Source organism: Meleagris gallopavo, chromosome 2 (assembly GCF_000146605.3).
Source record: "Meleagris gallopavo isolate NT-WF06-2002-E0010 breed Aviagen turkey brand Nicholas breeding stock chromosome 2, Turkey_5.1, whole genome shotgun sequence".
Lineage (NCBI taxonomy): Eukaryota > Metazoa > Chordata > Aves > Galliformes > Phasianidae > Meleagris > Meleagris gallopavo.
The window spans coordinates 69,689,664-69,696,042 of record NC_015012.2 but is presented as its reverse complement, the minus strand read 5'-3'; the positions used below and the strand labels follow the sequence as shown (position 1 = coordinate 69,696,042).

Genomic DNA, 6,379 nt, shown 5'->3' with positions numbered 1-6,379 from the left:
GGAGAGGCTGAAGCACAGTAATTGCATATGGAGTCAGCGGAGACTGTGTGGCAAAGACTAAAGAAGCATCTATCTGTTAACAAACATTTTCAGAAACATTAGAATCTGGCTTAAGGTACCTCCCTGCCCTTCAAAATTCCAAGGTTCTGTTTGAGAGCGTGCTGTGCTAGATCTTCCCAAAGAAATAACTGCAATTTTGAGGATGTTCAGATATATCATTTTCCCTTAATTTCATTCGCTGAAATGACCAAGGCACCAAATTGAGTGCTTCCAGGATAGCTTGCTTTGAGAGAGAGACTAGATGGGGAAAAAAAAATAATGTTTCATTGTTAGAAGTCTGGCAGGGCTATAAACAATGCTGCCAGTCCCAATCATTAAGAAACTACAAATCAAGCCATGCACAAAAAGCCTCACAGATTAGCTGTAAAACCAGGATTTTTCAAATGGCAGTAAAAGCAGGTGCCTGCATTTGCCTTTTGAGGTGGTTTAGCTTTCCCACTGTATCATCAAGTCTTCCTTTGCAAACTTTGCAACTTTGCAAACTTTAAGAGCTTCTGCTCTGAAATGAAGGATGGGTTGCTTATATTTTCACTTGTCTCCTGGATCTTGCTCTGGCTGAAAACATCAAGCACTGAAACAGTCAAATCGAGACAGATGGCAAAGCTACATAAGCAAGAGGAAGCAGAATTTCATGATGAAAAACATCAAGGAATTTATCTATAGGTGATAGCAACAGGGTGTCTTTCATGCTCCTGGTATCTCTTAAAATAAAATTCAAGCCAATGAATCTAGATTCCGTGGTTAGTTATGTGCAGCTTCTGATAAGGTTTCACGGCATGACAAAGCATGTGATTTAGAAATACCGGTGCTCAGGATGGCAAGAGTAATGCTCTGCTTCTTACCTTGCTCTTCCTCCTCTGTTGAAGCTCGCCTATTTTCTTACCTGAAGCTGTGGTAAGAAAGCTGCAGTGCTCCTAAGCAGGCAGATGCCCCCAGCAAGTCCCAGCCAAGTCTGAGGGCTTGCACAACCATAGGGATCACAGCTGAGCCAGCAGCTCCCAGAAGCACTGCCTGTGTCTGGTCACCCAGTAAGACTGGGCATCGTGGTCCAAGTGCTTGTGTGCAGATACAAGCAGGCTGGAGGCCCCGTGGAGAGATAGCACTTGGTAGCACCTGCAGTGGGACACCTAGTGTTCATAGAAAGACAGAATCACTAAGGTTGGAAAACACCTCTAAGATCTTCTAGTCCAACCACCAACCCACCCCCACAGTGCCCACTAACCACATCTCTCAGTGCCACATCCACACGCTTCTTGAACACCTCCAGGGACAGTGACTCTACTACCTCCCTGGGCAGTGCCAGTGCCTCACCACTCTTCATGAGAAGAAATTCTTTCTGTTATCCAGCCTGAACCTCCCCTGGCACAACTTGAGGTTGCCTCTCATCTTGTGTTGCCTCTCATCTTGTGTTATTGCAGCTCAGCAGGGGGGAGCTGGAGGTGACTACGTACTACTAGCTTAGAGCTGCAAGGAACTCTATTCCAGCCAGGGCAGACATCCTGGCCAGCCTTTGCACTTTAACCTTACTCCGCATGCCCTCATTTGAAGCAAAATGACCTAAGGCAGGAAAGAGCAACTAGGGGCTGAAGAAAGTTTTTCTATCCCTGCTCATGAAATGAAGCTTTATCTGTCTGCCCTTGATGCTTTCAGCACCAAATTGCCCTTGGTGGCAGGGGACTGTGGACAGACACCAACTGTGTGCCACCATCCTGTTCTCACCTCCTGCTCACTGTCACACTAATTGTTATGGGCTCTTTTGCCCACTGACTTTTTTGCAGAATGTGAATCTCTGCAGAACATATTAAGTGCTGACCTGTTAGCCAGAGGAGCCACTGAGAGAAAAAAGAGGCACAAAAAGGCAACGAGACAGACACTCCTTCCTCTACTCCACATTCCAGCATCTTCCAGAAGAGTTTCCTGAGCTTACAGCTGACCCCACCCAGCCCACCACCTCAGCTGCACACCCACATTCAATGTGGGCATGCTCCTGACACATCCCAAACTTCCAAGGGCAAACACTGCATGGAGCAGCTAGCACTGTCACCAAGGCCTGGGCCGATGCTCTGACAGTGATAAACCCGGCTGGATGGGCACAGAGATGGAGAGAGTGATGCAAAATGTGCAGGGCAAGAATCCCACCGCTCCTTTTCTAAAGGAGGAGGGGCATTTCAAAGTAAGCATCAGGCACCCGTTGTTAGTGCTAAAGGGAAAATCTTTCCCCCGGATCCACGGGGCAGGTCTGAGATAAGCAGCTGGAGTGATAAGTTATCTCTGTGCAATTCGGGAAATATAGATGCTTCAGATGCTAATGGTGTGTCAGCAGGGAAACAGGCGCACAGCAGACTTGGGTTAAGTAATCCTAGGAAGGTGTTTATTCATGTATAACGTGTGCAGAGAAGGTGACCCCCTGCCTTGCTCCTGGCTGCCCAGAGGAACTGCTTATGCCCAAAAAGTAAGCCCAGAGAAGTCAAGCGGAAAGGCAGCACCGGGCAGGGAGCGATCCTGGGTTTGACAGCCCCTGTCCACAGGGGCACGAAGGAGTCCTGGTGTGTCCATTGCACGGGGCCGCATCGGCTGCAGCTGCCACGTTCCTGCAGACATTTGTCCAACCAATTTTCAAATCCTCCCACTGCCACTCCAGGCAATCTATCCTCATGCTTCCCATCTTTCTATTAGAAAACTGTTCTTAATGTCTCATCTAAATCATAAGTCAGTTTTTAAAATGACAAGCACGGCTAAAAGTTGCAAGATTTTTCCTAATAATAAATGTGGGTTTCATTTTATTTCTCTGTTGGTCGTTGCACATTTAGGGAAACGTCAAATCACTTTTTAAAGTGTCCCTCCGGAATCGTGATGTATAGAAACCGTATTTTTTATTTCTCACAAGAGCTGAGGTTGTCATTTAATTACATAAATCCAGGAGCAGGAGAATTCAGGAGAAAAAAAGTTGCACCAAAGTCCTGTGAGAGAAGCCAGCACTTAATTCAGCTGTGAATGGTTTTCTTGGTTGATCTGCGTGCCTCAAAGCCACACTGCCCAAAAACGCTCCGATGTGACACAATGTCAAGCAGAAGGGACATCTCACCTGCAAGTAACAAAAAAGAAATATCACAGGTGTGGGAGAGATGCATTCTAATGTATGTGCACACTATTCCTTCACTTACTTGCCATCCAAACTCATTCTAACTATCCTGATCCACTGAGCATTTCCATTAGGCATCTTGCAAGAGCCCACCGAAATAAAGTTAAAGGCAGTGGAAGAAGCTCCTTCCTCCCTCATCAGAGATGAACCTGCAGAAAACTGCAACTTTTCTCCAGTGCTGCAACCCAGAAGTAACCGCACCGACGCTCTGCTCTGAGCCTTTCAAAAGAGCAGAACGTGGTTACTCACCGGCCCCAACAACGCAAACACTGAAACACAATGAAAACACAAATAGGAGCTCTGATCTTTTAGGTAAACAGAAACAGATACGAAGGAAAAGTATACTGCCTCAGATTTCTAGATACATACGGCTCAGCACAGAGCAGTCTCTGGAGGGATTGCATGCAAAATGTAGATCCTCAAAGTCCGCTATTTATCACAGGCAATGACTGGTTTTTTAACTAGGGTGTCACAATAGTTTCACAATAGTTTTGGGGAAGGGAAAGGAGGGGAAGGGAAGGGAAGGGAAGGGAAGGGAAGTTTTCTAGAAATTGAACAACCATTCATATTCTGCTTACCTCATTTTCAACAGAAGTGAATAAGGACCTCCACCAAAATAAAGTATGAACAGTGGTTTGTGATCAGAGTTTTTTGGAATGTTTACTGGATACATGTGTTGGTTTAGTGTAAAAGATGGCTGTAAGAAAAAAAAAGAAAGAAAATACCGTAGAAGGTGTACAAGCAGCCATGCATAAACAACTAGGGGGTGGTACCCAGCACAGCTCTGAGCTACTTTAGAGCATTGTGGCCTAACTCTGATGTACTGGTCCATGGGCTATGAGACAGCAAGGACCTCAAGGCTGCAGAAAGATCCTCATTTCCTAGAGGAGAGTGGGTTGTGGATCTGGGGCAGGGAGAGCACAGTGGCTTCTGGGACCATCGGTGCCAAATGCAGAAGCTTCTGCCAGCTCAGAAGATCCCTCACTGCCATCCTCACCACACATTCCAACGCATGCCAGACGGACAAAGGCACTGTGCCTGGTTTTGCTCCTTAGGTTCTGGTACGAACTGACAACGAGTCCAACATATAAATTCCATCATCTTTTAACGTTTTGTGATGTATAACATCGGACAGCTCTGTCTAGGACAATCCATCACCAACTAGTCCTGTTGACATTTTGGATTCTCCTCCTGATCCAGTCCTTTCAGCACAGGCATAATCGTGCTTATGATAATTTTATTCCCAGTTAGGCATCTATTTTGCACACCTTTGAGTTACAAAATCACTAAGAAGCCATCCTCTGTGCAGCTGCTGAAACAAGGCACCTTGAGCCAAGTTATGCTGAAGCGCAGCCCGTGGGGTGGCAGCAAATAGGAGTGGGTGAACACCTCTGTGAGCACATGCAAGCAGGTGAGCTCTCTTTCATTGTGTATGCTGCCGACTGTACTGCAGGTGCCGTCTCAGCAGTGGCCATATGTTTGCACTGCAGGCAATGGGAGAGGTGGTCTGCACAGCCAGAGCCTCATGACACCAAGGATCTGGTAGGGAAAGGAGGTGAACCCAGGCAGGTTCCAGCTGCCATGCTCTTGTTTCAATCAGAGAGCTCCGGATTTGGGAGTTATCACCCATTTGTCCATGCACACATACTACCATGGGGTTTCCAGGGTGGTTTATTTTAGATATGCAGGGCTCACAATTACCTAGGGTGATGGGCAAATCTTTTTTCTTGAAGAATTGACTGTTCAGTGTCACTTTAGCAGGAATATACAATTATGATGGTACATGAATTATTTGAGCTGTTCCCAAGAAGACTGATTGCCTTTCACAGGCTGTGTGGGAGAGGCACAGAAATCTCGGCTACTTGAGTTGGCAGCCCTGAACAGCCATCTACAGCCTCAGTTATGGGTTCACCTGTACCACACTTGAGCCAAAGACTCTGCCCATCCTGTTCTGCAAACAGGAGAGTGATTCAGCTCATTAAAAAGCACTGGATTAAGTAGAGTGTGAGAATGTGTGCAGGGCTGCAAATACTTAAAACTACCCTTAAACTCTGAGCTGTATCTCAGAGCAGTGAAGAGAAAGGGATGTCCCATCACGTCCATCTCTGCAGTTTCAGGGAAGAAGCTGTTATGTGTTCTCCTGTGGATACAAACTTATTGTACAGAATAGGCTGCAGCACTCCTTGAGTGGTAACTGGGGCATGTGGACACCTGCAAGTGTGCTTTGGGTGAGGACCACAACTTCACAACATACCCTCTCTGCCCTCTTCTCCATGGAAGTGTTGGGGGACCTCACTGTGACCAGAGTTGAAAACAACCTCCCAAAGCAGCTGTTGTCAGACTGGGAGGAGTGGCAAACGGGGGGGCTTCAAAGGATAAGGGCTTCTGCTGCTCCCACAGCGTGCTGTTGTGCTGCTCTGGATCCTTTACACGTGCTGTTGGGCTGTGTCTGGGTGGAGGTGGTTGTCACTGGGGCATGGACATGCTGCCAGAGCTGTGCTGCTGGAGATGTTGCTGCAGCCCTGGACATCCCACATGCTGCACGCTCCTGCTGCCCTCAGTGCCCTTGCCAGCTGTCAGCCAGACTTTATTTGCCATCATATTTAAAATAAAACCTTTCTGCTGTTCATCAGAAAGATTCACTCACCTGAGAGCAGTAGCATCCGTCCGGTGAAGGAGAAGGGCCCGGCTGCACGGCCTATAGGGCTCCACAGCTGATGGAGCACAGGGACAGCCCAGGAACATGGCAATTCCCTCCCGTCGTCACTGCCACCTCCTCGCCGTGCACTTTCAGGATGCCATTACTGAACTTAGCACTGAACATCATTTGTTATCAACCACGTCCAGAGAGCGAGCACGAGACTAACAGGAGACACGGGTCTCTGAGACAGACACAGAAGCTCGCAGAGGAGCGGTAACAGCAATAACACAAACCGAGTCTCAATTGAGTTGAAAAAGCAATTATCTGGTACTAGGAAATGAAGTGGGAACAAGGCAACGCTTTCTAATGCCACGATTCCTCTTCACAGCTCCTTCCACGTAGGCAGGGGGCTTCCTGCAGCCAGAACCCGCCCCTCCTGCCCGGCACTGCACCCCTCACACAACCACGCGCATCCCACTGAGGGGACGGTGGGGTGAGAAGCTTCCCCACCTCCTTTTCTTCCTTTATTCTTTTTC

The 6,379-nt window shown here is 47.6% G+C and overlaps 1 long non-coding RNA gene across 1 annotated transcript; it reads right to left on the bottom strand.

Annotated features, from left to right (window-relative positions):
- Window positions 1–2,399: 2,399 nt before the first annotated feature.
- LOC104909872 lies at window positions 2,400–6,373 on the bottom strand. The gene is made up of 3 exons (XR_792649.2): window positions 5,850–6,373; window positions 3,781–3,899; window positions 2,400–3,145 (listed from the first exon to the last, which is right to left on the bottom strand). It is a non-coding gene; the product is annotated as an uncharacterized LOC104909872 (long non-coding RNA).
- Window positions 6,374–6,379: the final 6 nt, after the last annotated feature.